Raw genomic sequence first — 16,098 nt, 5'->3', positions numbered from 1 at the left:
ACATAACGCTTCCAAAAAAGCCGAAAACTTGTTGTCACGAAAAGATCAGCTCAGTCGTCTCCGATTTCCGGATCGTATTCGACTCAGGATAGCAAATTGAAGCACTTGAAAAGCTGCTAAACGACGGGTGCCGACATGCGCATGGACTTTGTAGGTCATCGTTCAACTCAGCAGGATCGTAATAGATCACGAACTAACGGAACACTGATCTATCACACAAGCGATTGAGTTTGTACAAAGTGAGAACCTCAGCCCACTATTGTTTGTGATATTACATGCAGATCACCCAAGGATAATAACAAATAAGCATGAAACAGACAGAAGAGACAGATAGACGTGAAGGTTGTCGCGTATGCATACGACCTTGTACTGTACAGCAACACTGGATACTACTCCCTGGGCATGTCGGACATTAGAATAAGCATCAACGCATAGGAAACGGAAGCTGTGAGCTTCAAAAGAGGGGAATATAACTACAAAATTCCGATATGCTTCTATTGAACGGAGAAGCGCTAGAGTGTATAGAAAATGCACGTACATAAACGTCACGCTAACGCTGAGCCGTAAGTTGTCTACAGAACACGTAGAGTAAAAAGCTTATCCCTATGATAGCTTAGTGGGTAACGTATTTACCGTATTTGTAATCTTAGGGACACGTTATGGTATAGGTTCGTGACGCACATAGGTCATAGACGCACAGTTCGCTTCGTGATGGCTGGGAGCCAGCTATCTGTCTGATGGAATGCCTAACGACGACGTTAGATGTAAAACACGAAACATAAAGAGTAGAAAGCTCAAAAGACTCTAACATCGGCATCCTTGATCGAAGGACTATAGAGATTCTCGGTGGAAACGATGTAATCAACTCTATTAGAAGACTGATGGTTATCACAATCTTCACGATATGCGTTTTTGTAAATATTGTAGTCTGCTACGTCTAGATATCATGCAGGGAACGATATCGTCGAAGAGAATAACAGTGATGTGGAACTCTTAACACGTTTTATAATTGCAATAGAATGTATACTTAGATATATAGGCAAAGATTTTACTCAATCTGGTGTAAAAATAAACATTTGAATTGTATAAAGAGCATGTGTTCGGTGATGTTATCATCATCTTTTTTGAGCTACGAACAGATTAAGTGAACATTTTGCATTTGTCTAGATCCTTAAGAGGAACTCGCAGCACCGTGTAGCTTCTCTTCGGCGTAACCATCATGGAGTCTACATCATCTGCGTTAGCGAAGTGCTGCATATGAACTTTCACTATGTCGTTTATAGGGTCGATGAGCAGCATAAGCTTAAGAATACTGCCTAATACTGTTCGCTACGTACGATCTGTGCAGGAAACAACTGGAGTGCCTGTCGTTGACCCTTGAGATGCCTTCTTCACAGATAATCAAAAAACAATTTCTTATTTTTAGATCAGCTCCTGTGTATCACGCAAAATTTTCCTGCATGGCGAACCTGTAAAGATACCGTTGGAATTAGTATAGACAGTGTTAGCAGGGTAGTTCTCATTACGGGTGAAATCAGGAGTTAGCGCTTTCTTAGCACGCTCAAAGAAGACGACGATAGCGCTCATTTTTGCTGCTATTTATTTAGATGTAGCCTTAATTAAATCTATTATTTCTACTCGAACTCAGCACTGCTAACGTGTTTCCATACTAAACTTAAAAACGGGTGGCAATCCATGTTTGACACTGGCCGTGAATACCGTTCATTTTGTGCTGGGAGCAGGCCATGCCTAAAGGCAGTACTCTGCGTAAAACTCAAAACATTTATTTATCGTTTCTACTCTAGCCCTCATTGCAAAATAGTTGGTTCTTCTTCGCTGGGTTTGGCTGCTCTTCAGATCGTCTGCTTTACCTCATTTCAAATTCTACTTTGGCAGTCGTCTATTAGTGGTTCCCATGTAGGCCGAAAAAGGATGACCCGGGCCCTAAATTTCATATCACTGCAGGCGCATAATATGGATAGCAATCACGCCTACGTAATTTCGACCTAGCTCTTTTAGCTTTCAGGCCGCACTTGCGCCGTTTATAGGATGGATATCACTTGGCCTTGCCAAGTGTGACAAGTAGAAGCTTCTTTATAAACACGTATCTTATATAGTATCTGTTGATAGCAGTACTCGAATTATTGATTTATGGCGTTCCTCAACTAGGGGTATAGCTGACGCGCCTGTAAGAATAGCAATTGTGTAAATCACGAACGATATTAGATGATCGACGTATGAAGTGTGGACAACAAGGCCACTGTATGAGTACCTGATGTGCTTAGCCGAAACATTGATAGATTTGTTCGAGGACTAGGCTACTTTTGCAGCGAATTGTATTGAAGCCTCGTAAGATCCTTTTTGAATTGGACACCATTCAAAGTTCCTCTATATAAGAATTAGCCTGAGTCTTTTAGAGCCTTAAACCCGCAGCTGACACACATTTATTTAAAAAACAAGGCCGTTACAGAAAGGCTTTATTTTACTGCGGACTGAATTTATTCCTGATATTTGGTTTTTACTAAGTACGAATTGTTAGTAAGCAATACAAGCAAATAGAGGAGCGGACAAACAATCTAGTTATAGATAGAACTGTTACTTTCCTTTATATTTTACCTCTTAGGTTTGCCAATGAACTGTATTCCGTGAAAGTATCGAAATTGTATCTTTCTAGTGCAGCATGTGTCGTAGATGACCTACATCAGGGAGATACGGAGGTACAATATTGTTATTCCCCCGCCATTTGGCCTGAGGCAATTGTCACGAAGGTTCTTTGAAGAATGTAACTCATATTGATAGCTTCAACGACATCGTATCTTCTAGTGATTAGGTAATTCTTAAAAGCTTGGATGACCAACTCTTGATAGCCTTTGAAATATTTTTTTATCACATTTTACAGAAAGCATTTTTCAAATTTATCGAATGTCTAGAAGTAGCTAGGTTACGTAAATTCGATTATTAGCCCTTTCCAAACAAATGGAGCATTCTACAGAGATTAATTATATTCTGCTTTTATTATTCAGCTCTCCGACCACTGTTAAAATATGATTTATTGTGAGAATTCTTCTGCCCGTTTTATTAGTCTAGTCTTATCTCGTTCGCGTTTTTTTCAGGCTACGATCCGTTAGCGGGACTATCGCATATGGCTCTTTAAAATTATTCTAAGTTAGGCACATATTGTAAAATAACAACGAACGTAGCAGTACAACATGCTATATTCAATATAAATATACATATCATCCTGCCGCCCGACCATGTTCGTCGTTTTTAATTTGTGACGTTTTCTAGTTAAATGAATAAGTTACCCGTACAGATAACTCCTGTAACACATAATCGGCCAATCAGACCGAGAGATAGAGGGAAAGAGAAGATAAAAACCTATCTTTTTTGACTTTGATATTTAGTCCTGCTGTTGAACGAGATGGCGCCATCTGGTGATGCTCTTTACAAGCATTATTCTCTTCAGCCGGCTTCCCTCTACTTTGTCAGAGCGCTAGTTGAGGGTTGGGTGAAGGTAGCACACACGGACTGCTTGTCGTCATCCTACAGACGGCCTGTGATTGCAAGTGGGTACAAAGAGAAGGTTGGCACCAAGGACAACAGACAACAAATCTGGAGCAGCTGCAGGCCAAGGAAATAGCGGTCCATGGCACCGTCGCCGGAAAGGAAAATGCTGTCAAGAGCTGGACGCCGAGTGCCGAAACCCACCGGTGTCTGCCGATGGGCAAAAAGTTTTCGTTTGCTGTGTCGCCTGTCCCTTTTCCCTCTGCCCCGTCCTAGAACGCCTGTTCTGGGACGGGGCGGAGGGAATTCTGGCAGAAGTAGCTGCAGCGAAATATCCCGTCATGCTTTTCCTTTTCCTCTGTCCTGCCTTGGTTTATTCGTATGCTGTTTGTAGTGGAGCTATGGCACGACATACTGCATCGTTCGCATTTAAATAATAAAGATTCGGTTTCTTTTATTTGATGGCGCGAGCTTGAAGTGAAGAAGACGATCTGAAGATAGAAGACGGTATAACAACGATTTTTTGAGGGACATCGGGCTCAAACAAAGGGCTGGACGGCACTGTCAGACCAATACGTTACACATTTCCACCTAGCGGTGATTTGATCGATTGCTAAATTGGCTGATCATCAACGGTGCCAGTGGTGAAGAACAAACCTGTCTTCAATTGATTTGGGCTAAGCACCAGGACCATCGTGGGGGCCTGGCTGGACTGGATATGATGGAAAGCAGTCTTACAAGCAAGCAAAACATAGTGGCTAACTCGCCATGGACTGATCTAACCTGGTGGTATATATGTGGGATGCCGGTAGCGATACATAATACACAGGTCCGCGTACGCTTTACAGAATGTCGGTCGTAACGAACCCTTCCGCTGCGCTGTTAATCGATTTACAAATTAAATCCAAAGCACCCAACATTTTCGTAGAAATGTTAGCTTGAACCGTTGAAGGTTGAGTTCTAAACCCTAGTCCAATACAAAGAATTTAGTGTTTAAATAAAACGTTGAAGCATTACAAGCGTCTATATTTCGAGTATCCGATATCGCCGTTAAGCATCCTACCAGAACTACACGAATCGAGCGTCTATGCCCTGGTTCGAACCTAGACCAAAACGTGTCCCTAAGATTATAATACGGTACGCACTACGCTACCGCCGGAACAAGCAATAGTAGCCTACGGTATAGTTATCAACAATATTATTGGTACTTGAGAAAGCGTTACAGATATTCATTCCGCCGCCACACAAAATTCTATTTTACAAGTGTGGCACATTAGCATGAAAACAGTGGGCTTAGTTTAGCGTATACACATATATCTTTTTTTGAGTCCTTGAAAAAGTATTGACAATTTTTTTCTATCTAAATGACCTTAGGTTGCATTTTTTAGGTAATCTGTGTAAGGTTGGTGTTGGTGTCATTTAAAGGTTGAAGTCTGACAGTAGTAGGTATGCTAAAATTGCTTGAATGCTTTTAGTTAGGCTTAAAATAGCGCCTCGAAGCTGAGCGAAACTTCTGCAAAACTCACAAAAAATGTGTGTTGTCACCGAAGAAACGAGCCAGAGATGACTGTGTCGTTTTCATTCGGGAAATTGCAATGCGAAATCATTGCTCGTTGGATCGACCAGTTACGAAAAAAGCTGGTGGAATATAGCAAGGGTTGAGTATCGCCAAAGGACTAGTCATTCATTATGAAAACTATTCGAAATAAACTAACCACAAAAAGCTTTATGTAGATGCCGCTTGGATGGACTTAATCAGATCTCCATCTGTCAAACTCGGTTGGGCACATGTGATGAGAACATACTACCCTAATGGACAGATGAAGAAAACGTGCCCCACGATCTGTGAGAACACCTAAAGTGATGATAAAAAAGGCTACGTGTTCGGCGGGACTAAAGAGAATCGCGCATTATGAGTTGTTGCTAAAAAATTGCTCCGGCTCTCAGCAAGATGACAGCAAACCATTGAATTTAATAGACAGGAACTAGCGAATAAAAAAAGGTGTCCCAATGACATGTTTAGTTTCTCTAAATGTTTTTAGAGAAACAGAGAAACAAACTCGGATGGGAAATTGCAATGCATCGACTTTATAGTCCGGATCCTGCACCATTAGGCTACCGTCTGTTTCGGTCTCTGCAGAACTCTATTTAATACTTTGCCATAGGACGAATGCAAAAATTATTTGTCACAATTTTTGACCTGGGTTTAGTAGAAGTTCTACAGCGATGGAACCATGGTGTTATAAGAATAATAGAACTTATTAGATTTAGTTTTTACCATTGCTTCATAATAAAAAACGTATTTGCTTTATTTTGACTCCATATACGCGTCCACCTCGTTGACTTGGTTCTTCCGCTTTTTCTGTATAACTAAAAATCGACATTTTCTTTAATATAAACGCGAAATAATATTACCCCATATAGTCCCCACGGAAATAATGTCATAAAGCTCAGTGTAGTGATTTCTATAATACGCAGTCTGCTTTGCTATGGAAGATATTGTTTTGGAGAGGGCTAGGCTCTAGTGGAAAAATGGGCTGGGTACTTTGCTTCTTTATAGCAGGTGTCTCAAGTAGCCCCATTTGTTGGAATTTGGAGGAAGAAAACATCCAGTAACGCAACCTGCACCCCACTTCTTCGTGTGTGTACTTGGAAAATTTTGAAAATGGAATAAAATACACGTTTTAAAATCAACGTTGCCTTGCTAGAAAATATGGAGCGGCTTGTATATGTTCATGGAAGTATATGGAAAAATATCGATTACGTTAACATTTTTACAGTAACAATCAGTGCATCGAAAAATAGAGGGTTTTGGCAAGCATTGCATATGTTCTGTTTCAGTTGTTTCGTTATCAAATGTGGTAAGAGGACAGCAAATAGGAGTGCGTTACAGATGGTCTTCTTTGAAACCAATAGCCACTCATTGTGGACAGTATAGTGCCCGTTGCAAAATAACGTGTCTTCACCCCAGCGAAAACGCACATTCTCCTACACCCAGGCGCGCTACCGGTAGGGCACATAAGCCTCTACCTACATCTATAGTTTATATGTAGTAGACTGTCCACATAGTAGACGGACCAGGACGGAAAAGGAGGCCCACATAAAAATAAACATCCCTTTGCACTGTCTTACTTCCCTCTTTCTCTCCGTCTTCTTCGGTACTACTCGGCCACCGGTGCCGTTTCCGCATTACTCATCAGTGCGGCGCGTGCGAGATATTCCGGCCCGATTTGTTGCTTGGTGTTGTTGATCGTCGCTTTGTCCTTTGCGCCACTGTTTCTATTGGCCCTCATCGTGGTTTTCTATTGAGCCTCGTATAGCAGAGAATCATTCCTCCTCACTTCCTAGCCCACGTTGCGTTTTCGTGTTCCACGCTTTAGAGCTCGATCACGGACTGTGTTTGTTCACTCGATACGTGTGTTCTATGATCTGTTACCTGTAATCGTTGGCTAGCATCAACATACTGGACGAGAAGCTCTTCTGACCACAGAACCAAATAGCATCACATGCTATAGTAGTGCCACGTCAACATCATGACCGGATGACAAGCATCTCAGGATTTCCGCATTTACAGACACGCTGGCAGTCCTCAGTTGGGCTACACACGATGATGCATACGCAGATACAGATATACAAATATGAAGCTTGAAAATTAGCGCGCAAATCGGGAGGCTAGAGACCCTTTAACCGGCAGAACCACACAGCCAAGCGAACGACGATTACCGAACTCGTGAACTTAGTATTATTATAGTAATATTTTGGGTATATTTCCTTTGATCTCACATCAATATGCTAGATTGAATGTAACTTCATTTTTACAAAAGCAAGTATTTAATGGAAAGCACAATGGCTTACAAGGGTTGCACTTAATTGATCCGAAGCCCCAGACCCGCCCAGACGCAGCTTATGGATGTCGTTCTACATAAAAGAGAGGCCATCTACCTTGCTATAGTTGTAAAGCGGACGAAAAGATGTTCAGGGACGCCGTTTCAACATTGTTCCGCTTCGCAACAACTCATAAAATTACTTACTATCAACGTGGCATAAGCGCCTGTTGCTCAATGGAAACTTCAGCAGTCGATTCAGTGGAAGTCCGAATGTTAACCTCTGTATTCTGCCGGTTCAATTAGTAGAAGGGGATCACGTGAATGAAGCGAAAGGAAAACGAATGTCTTAACTATGAAGGGTGCGATATAGATAGGCTTCGAACATGCACAGTTAGTCCCTAATTAGTGGCTTATTAACTCTGTTCAACCGTAGTAATGCCATTAGCTTCCGGCCACATTTGTTTGAGCTCACAGCGAAGTAGGCTCCGAACTGCAGACTCTGGGGTTCGATGACTAAAGAGGCTTTCGATGGTTCCACGGCTACCTGGCCCTCTGCCATCTGAATGAGTCACCGAATACCTACCAGTGTCACAAATCGGTAAACGGCAAGAGAAGTTCTTCGTGAATATTTAGCAAGGATAGACCAGCTGGAGTGCAGTTCGATGCGAATCTCTCAGGTGCCTAGATGACCAACCTATGTATAATATTTATAATGGTATTAAACCTAACCCGCCAGATCGAACCACTCTGACAGTGACATCTGAAATAGTGTTGCTAATAACCATGAGTCATATGTCCATGGCGAACGTGCTTGTTGCAAATAAGGTGCTGCTATTGATGAGACTAGGACAATATCCACGGCCAGGGTTTCACGCGCCTTGGATAAGCAAATCAGTGTCCTTCAACAAGACACTGACCCATTCTCTCGTCCAACAATCCAGGATGATGAGCTGTAACGTTATTACGTCTACACCAGTATTGGTTTACTCTGTGTAGCTTTGATCCTCTCGTTCCTTTGATAGTTGATATCATTCAATTTTGATCTCTTCGTGCGACTGTTTTTTTGCTCCAAGGCCAGATGAAAATCGAATTTAACTCTATATATTTCTCAAAAAAAAAAAAGGCTCCACGCTTCTACCCTATCGCTCTCGGTGTATAACTAATCTCTATAAATAAATTTAAAATATCGGCATTATAAATGTGTTTAGGGCGAATATAAAGAATGTAATTAAAATAACTTTTGAAAAAGGCCCTTATTAAGAATATTGGTAAAATTGGTTTATTATAGAATAGTAACGCGAAGAGAAGCGCGGCATTAATACTGGTTGCTTTACTTCAAATTTATTAATTTTAGAACTGTCGTTTCAGCCTCTCTTTATACTTGATAAAGCTATAAATTAACAAACTATTTGTTAGTAGTTATAGTTAAATATGGTTATAGTTGAAAATACTTTACAAAACGTTTCTTAGCACAGAAATATTCTTACAACACTTTTTTTAAAGAAATTTTCATTTTTTATTTTTTCTGTATGTTTGTGGCGTTTTCAATAGTAATTCTATTACAAGTAGCCCCACAGTTAGGACTAACGATTAATAATTTGTTTCATAAAATAAAGGGTCCAATTTTAAACATAAGGATAAAGCAAAATAAGCTCTGTATTTTATCTCGAGTCAAAGATAGGTTAAGGGTATTGGATTTAGTTACCTATTGGAATGGTTCTGACTTAGATCGCTATTCCACTTGTTTCTTGCAGAAAGTTACTATTTCAGTTGTATTTTTAAACGGCACCGATGTAGTGCACCTTTATATTTTAGTCTGGCCCAGTTCCGATGTATGAGAACTAGGCCCATGATTCATACCTCTGGCCGAACAAACGTTGCCATATTCGTACAGAAAGGATTTTCATTAATTACAGTTCATCATATCGTTTTCTGTAATGTGTGTAAATATTGGCGCTATTGCAATCATCCACCTAGGATGAATTTATATCATTGTTGTTAATATATTGTTGTATTGTCATCGCGGTCCAAGGGATGGCCATTTGGCAAATTGCATCCGAGTAGATTACCTAGAAGTATCCGTCATACGTTCTGACCTTCATAATTGGAGTATACTGAAGTTGAATGAACTGCTCATAGCTATACTTGTGCTGTTAATGTTTCACCCAAAGGCTAACTTACTGACTATAACCGCCCATCAGCGGCCACATTTCGCAAAAGGCTTCGAAATATCCACAGGTAGAGAAACAGTCCTATTCCACCGATGAATATTATTCCTCCATTAGTACATCCAACATCGTACTAACACTGGACAATAGTTTATCATAGGCATCTGTCGTTGCTCTAGCCTACCGAGGGATCTCTTCAGATTAAGCTAAGTCGTATGAGGCTCGCCAGACATACTCTGCACAACGAGGGCTTATCCCCGTAGGACTATTTTTTGAATGCGAAAGTCACAGAACGTTAAGGGCGGAGCAATAAAGTCGTCCAAATGCACAACTACACGGGGCGACTTCTCCCTATTACGGCTACTGGTAGCTCAAAGAGTCTCAGAAACATTCGCTCAATGGCAGTGGAGAAAGTCTAGATGCTCGTCTAGTCGCTACACTCTTAGAATCGTACGCGTGACTACTGGCTGCCAGGAAATTCAGTTCCGCAGTCTGGCAACGTTAGCTTATTTCATAAACAGCGTGCCAACGCACTTCCATCGTCATCACGGTCAGTACGAGCGCTGCCACTATGCGCAAATTGCATTTCAATCTTTCCTGCCCCTTCTCCTGGGAATTTACCTCCAGTTCCCTTTGAGCAGTTCCGATCCAGCCAGAGTCAATATAGCTAGTACAGACTAGGCATGCAAACAGCGCGTCCCTGTAAGCTCCTTTTATGCAAGCGAGTTATTTAAGTCTGCTCAAAGTGGCCCCTCCGTAGTTTGTCGCAAACGACTTCCTCAAGACTTTTCTTTCTTTCCGCATTACTTACCTTGACCAATTCGACAGATCTGTTTTCAGAACCCAAAACCGCCCTGTCCTGTATTCCGTTTGCGTGACTGTGTCTATCGGTAGTCGCGGTGTACCAGCAGACTGAGGGATGAGGCCGTACCATATCATATAGCTTGTACGCCCTTTTAGCTTTTACAGACCCTCCGTCCGTGCCGCCCCGATAGTTTCGTTCCATTGGAAAAGAGGAAAGCGAGAAGAACAGAAACAGATAAAGAGAAAATTCAGTCTTCGGCAAGTGGATAGTTCTTGGGCCTTCGATTCCGCGATCCGTCTCTTAAGCTTCCCACTCGCTGGACGGATGATAGGCCTACTGCACTGCACCTCTGCTGCTGCGTCTACACTGTCCGCGATCTGACGGTTACCGTGATTCCACTAGCGCTGTCCCATCCTGACGCATTACCTTTCTTTCTTTGTTCCGCTTCCAATCCCCTCCATACTTCCAGCGGCACCAGAGCCCGCCTACTAGCCCTGCCATCATTTCCACTATCCTCTCTCTGATGCATTCAATGCTCGAGGTTCTCTGCATTATCGTGATGCGGCTGATTCCGCTCTCCTGTCAATCTGGTCCTCACGACGTTATAGGTGCTGCTGCCGTCGCAACGGCTATCGTTGGCCTTTCGTTCAGTTATTCGACCCATCCTGCTATATTACATGCCAACCCGGTCAGCATATTCTCGAGGAGTTAGCGCAGAGCAGACTACGTGTCGTTTCGCCAGCTCACCGATCCGATCGACCGATTGCCCGCGCACCAGCCTATTAGTTCCCAACGAAGACGAGATAGCAGGAAAAGAGTGACGTCCTTAGCTTTTCTCTTTTTTGCCTGCCCGAGCCCACCACTTGCCACTGATCGCCTGTTTTCGCTTATACGCAACCTTGTAGCCCCCTGGCAACCTTCGTCAGTCCGGCAAAGCGCCTTTGTCATCTTCTCTAGCCTTACCGTTCGTCTCCTAAAAACCCGTCCCACTTTCATGGGTCGCCTTGGCACTTCGTCAAATAGAGATAGCGTTTTCCCTACTAGAGGCAGCAGCATTTTCTGCCTCGTTGACGATGCTATCGATGCAGCGCGACGGCAACGACCTCAGGTCCTCTATCCTTTTGTTAGAGTAGCTAATGTAGATATCACCTCGTCTTCGTTTACATCCTCTCAGTTCGTCCTGGCATCAGCGGCGCTTTCGCCAGCCAATGCATATGTAAACGGCATTGACGCTAGTCCCTGCAGCCATATTATGTAAAACGCCGTTGCGGCTGACCTCTGTGCGGTAAAAAGCGGACGCCTAGTTCCCTTCGGCCACTTTTTGTACGAATATTTGCATATACGTGTATCATATGTGTGGGCGATTATACATATAATGTCTGCATCACTATGAGACGCGGAGAATCAGAAAAATAACCTGAATAGCTCGAACTTTGGGGTAGTTGATTAATTTGATGTAGTTATTTATATGTATGTAACTTAATGGACATGTGACACATCTTGGTTCGCTCAGTAATGCCAACGCTCGTTTCTGTACTTACCAGTTGAAATTCGTGCTTTCGCTTCCGATTCATACGTCACTAAATGTACTGCTAGTATTTGATTGTTTAAGATAGTGGCTATAGCTGGTGTCTGTACATTTATGTCATCTGAGTAAGTAACAGCTATTAAGGCATGACATAAAATAACAGTATTATTTTACACTGCAAAAAATTACATTTATGCCTCTTAGAAGCGCCATTGAAAAGTTTGTCTAACGGCTGTTAACACAAGGGAAAATGGAATAGTAACTTAATAATGTGGAACATTTCATTTTTTTATGGTAACCATTACTATGAAATTAAATATCACTCAATTTTTGCATTATCCACACGTATTCTGGATTTTATAATAAACCGAAAGAAAGAACTAAATAAATGAGACAGTGGAATTACAAACCCTTGTAAATCAGTGTAAGAAAGTCTAGCTGATTTCTGATTTCAACCGATGTATTGTATTTATACCCTCTAAACGTTGTAAGGGGGAATAGAGCTAACTTCTTACATACTCGAGTTTAGGTAAAATACAGATATTCCAGAAAAATTAGGTAAATGGTAATGCTAATACAAAAAAAAAAACGTCAACCATAGATTAGCGAATATCGAGTCTGAAAAATTCATTTGTCCTATTCTTCATTTATTTATACCTTCTCCTGCAGAGCGTTTATGGGGTGATGAATTACTTACTATTTTTAGTTACGTCTGCGTCCTTATTGGCGATTTTACGATGGCAGCCTAACATAAAAAGAGTGCCAATCATATCGGTCTATTAATATATATATATATATATATGCGTTTTTATACTGCATGCAGAATCGAGTGCTTTTAGATTGAGGCAACGAAGGCTAAACAGATGATAATTACAAGGTATGGTTAGAACTATGTGGTAAATGGGGAAAAAACATTTCGGCTGAAATCAAATATTTTTTACTTGTGCACAGCCTACCAACTTCATGCAGTATAATGCAGTATAATGGGGTGCAACTCAATACAGTATAATGGGGTTTGTGAGGCATTTAAAGTCTAAAAGTTTGACCCATTTTTCGGCTTAAAGATAAGTTCGAAACGTTTCAGTTGACTTCACCCCGTAGGTTCCAGACTTCATTCAACGTAGGATGAAAATTTTTGTCCAAGGTCACATTTGCCTCCGGTGTGCAAATCGTTACGATTCATCGAAATTGTGAGCGGTGGTAAAGTTCGAAGTCTTCCTTCTAACAGCAACGAAACTATGTTTGAACTGAGCTCGATAACCGTTGAGGGTGCTTACGTGCGACACATCGTACCAGTATACACAGCTGTGCACGTATGAGCACATGACCTCTTTGCTTCCTCAGGCTCAGCCTATGGGGCGAGCCATATGTAGTAATTTATTTCGAGATTCAAGAAACAATACACCCTTGTTTTCTAAATAGGTGAGCGTTGTGGATAAATAGTGTTAGAAATCGATAAGCTTCGAGTTCGCCTTTCAATACGTTATGCATAATATTTACTGCCGCGGCTATGGGCAGGCGTATGACAGGTACTAGGAATTACGGATGAACGCGAATTTCTTTCCTCTCTACTGACATTACAATTTATAACTGCAGGAACATTACAAGATACGCCGTTTAAATACCCCCTGATGACAACACTTCTCTTAAGAATTACTTAAAATTCTGACCATATTTCTGATCGGTTACAATTACATAATATTTGTAAAAAAACAAGTAATAAACAACGTGTCCAAACGAACTTAGTGCACAAACTTGTAACTTTGACGCATTTGAAATGCTGTCTTTTTTTGATTAAAACTTGCGACCTGGCCGCAGGACGACATCCGGTGCGACCAAAATACCAGCGAGAATATAAAAGTAAATTTAAGTGAATCGCTTTAATTTCGATATAGGAAGATCTGCCTAACGCAAGAATGATAATTAGATGCCTATCTATCAGCTTGGCTTAATTAATTTGTGAGTATAATTTCAAAATATCCATTGCAGCTATGACTTGGAACGTTAGCAGCTACCGAATTAGCCACTGATTGCAGTCAGTTTTTACGAGACCTTTGCAAGGATCTCACAGAAACAGTTATGGGGCACGCGTATGGTAAGCAGAAAAAAAGTGCTCTCCCGCTTAGTGGACGCTGCAAGCAGCAGCCGTGCCGTCGGAGTTGGAAGCATCATCATAGTCAGCCCTAGGAAGGGAAGTTAAATTCGTTTCAAAAAGCATCCCTCGGGACGCGTCGATGCCCCCGGCGGCAAGCCGCTTCATCCGCCGTCAGCGCTTCCAACACCTAACGCCTGCTGCTGGCGTTAGTGATAGTAGTAGACGTAGTAGCGGCCGCCTTAGGATGCGAAACCTCCCACTCCTAACGACTCCGTCCAATGGTGGGCTCTTAGTCAGCGGAGCCCTTAAGAAAGCCAAGTGCCCATTGACCACCTTCCACACCATTTGAGCCATTCTGAAGGTTAAAAGTCTTCCTTTTTGTAACACAGCTACTACCAGCCAGACTACACCGTTACTCGACATTTTAGATTTCCCTGTGTGGACCGGCCCGCCGGCCATTCAGAGACTTTCCAACCTTCTAAGGGTGATGTTGATACGGAGCGACTAACTTTCTATCGCCGCTGCTGGTGCTGGTCGTCCATCGCGCGCTGTCTGACTGCTTGCAAAGAATTGCCGGTACCAAAGACGTTTCTTAGGCAGCCGCTGCCTTAGCCCTGGCTGCAAGCATCTTAGTGTGGACCGCAGGGGATAGGCCGCCAGCTTTGTGGAAGATTTTTTAGCGATTTGTTCCATCTCGTCGCTCAAATAGGTTTTTGCAAAGCTTTGCTGGCACACACAGCCGACGGCGAGCCCTCGTTGTAGCAGGACTGCTTTATGCTAGACGGACGATTCCTTCCGCCCCTTTCCCCATGTCCCTCTTGGATTCCACGTTTAGGCTTACGTTCCTCATTTGCGTTTTGAAATTACCGAACCTTAACCACCATAGAAAATCGTCCTTAGTCAAATGGGCTTCAACATGAGATAGTGTCTAATGCGGGCCTAAAAGGGGAATTCCCTGCAGAGAAATGGTAACTTCTCCACAAGGCTACAGATGCAAGGACGGCAAGCCGAACAGAACTGAAATAGCACAAAAGAGGGCCAATTGGGTCAATAAATAAGTCAGGAAACACAAGTAGCGCACTCGAATGAATCGTCGATTTACTATAAAGCATGCAGAGAAGACTGGAGTATATAGTAACACTGAGACAGTTGCAAAATTAATGCTCCGTTTACATTTCTGCTAACCGAGTGTTATAAAAATGAGATAAATATATGACAAACACTCTACGAAGGCACAGGGAAATAACAGTCTCTATGAAAAATGTGCACTAAAATTAGCAATAACGTCTATTGTTTTATGTAACGAGGTGCTAGTCTGGATTCGAATGATTGGCCTTGACACACCTCGTCTCGCCCTGGAAACCGGTCGTCTGATAGGATGCCCAACGCCGGTATCGGATGTAAAACTCGAAATACGTGACGGCCACGTTTTGAGATGCAGAGCAACATGAGCATATGTGGCTAAAAAAAGAATAGAGACAATAGTTAATTTCTCGTAAAAGTACATTTCTTTAAAGTATGGCGCATCTTGTCGTTCCGCAAGTTCCGCAAGATAAGTTCCAAGCATTAACAGAGAGCTGCCGCTGTAATGAAGAAATATCGATCCAGCTGGGTTTAGGGAAAAAGACCTGATATATCACCCGTTATCGTAGCGTATTGCCGATTGTTCTGTAGAATCAATTTTGGTTTTTACTACATGAATTTGTTACGCTACGCGGCAATACATTATTAATATAGCATCGATTCAAACGGTGGGTCTATAATATTTTCTTCTGCTGATTTTGTTCCATTATCTGTATATGTAGTCCTAGATAGGTTTTTAAAATATGCAAACTTTATAATTGCTCGCTGTAGACTATGCTACAACTGCACCAATAGATTGAGAATATGGCAAAAACAACAATTCCTGTTGTGGTCCATGGGCCGCATTCGAGTAAGACAAGATGTTTTAATCAAACGAAGTAATACTTAGGACGTCCAACCATGTAATAGCAAAACTAAGTATTGCGTAGTAAAGTAGCGCATTAATTATATCTGTAACTATAACTAATTGGACCATAACCCCACCTAGGTGTTATAAATATAAGCAATTCGCTTTCTACGCCCCATTAAGATCCTCTATCGGTTGCATTGTATGAGAGTGCCCCTTTTACAAAACGATAAGATGTAAA

The 16,098-nt window shown here is 41.9% G+C and overlaps 1 long non-coding RNA gene across 2 annotated transcripts in view; it reads right to left on the bottom strand.

Annotated features, from left to right (window-relative positions):
* LOC147756381 (uncharacterized) overlaps positions 1-15,390 on the bottom strand; it is a 35,443-nt gene extending 20,053 nt beyond the window's left edge. Inside the window, exons 1-3 of one of the 2 annotated variants that reach the window (XR_015324364.1) lie at positions 15,272-15,390; positions 12,530-14,944; positions 986-1,469 (exon numbers count right to left, since the gene is read on the bottom strand). This is a non-coding gene — a long non-coding RNA (uncharacterized LOC147756381). Of the gene's footprint in view, positions 1-985; positions 1,470-12,529; positions 14,945-15,271 lie in introns of those variants that run through there. The other variant, XR_015324365.1, reaches the window with a different exon arrangement.
* Between the last annotated feature and the right edge of the window lie 708 nt (positions 15,391-16,098).

Source organism: Varroa destructor, unplaced genomic scaffold (genome assembly GCF_002443255.2).
Source record: "Varroa destructor unplaced genomic scaffold, Vdes_3.0 BEIS01000003.1, whole genome shotgun sequence".
Lineage (NCBI taxonomy): Eukaryota > Metazoa > Arthropoda > Arachnida > Mesostigmata > Varroidae > Varroa > Varroa destructor.
This window is presented reverse-complemented; position numbering and strand designations above follow the sequence as displayed.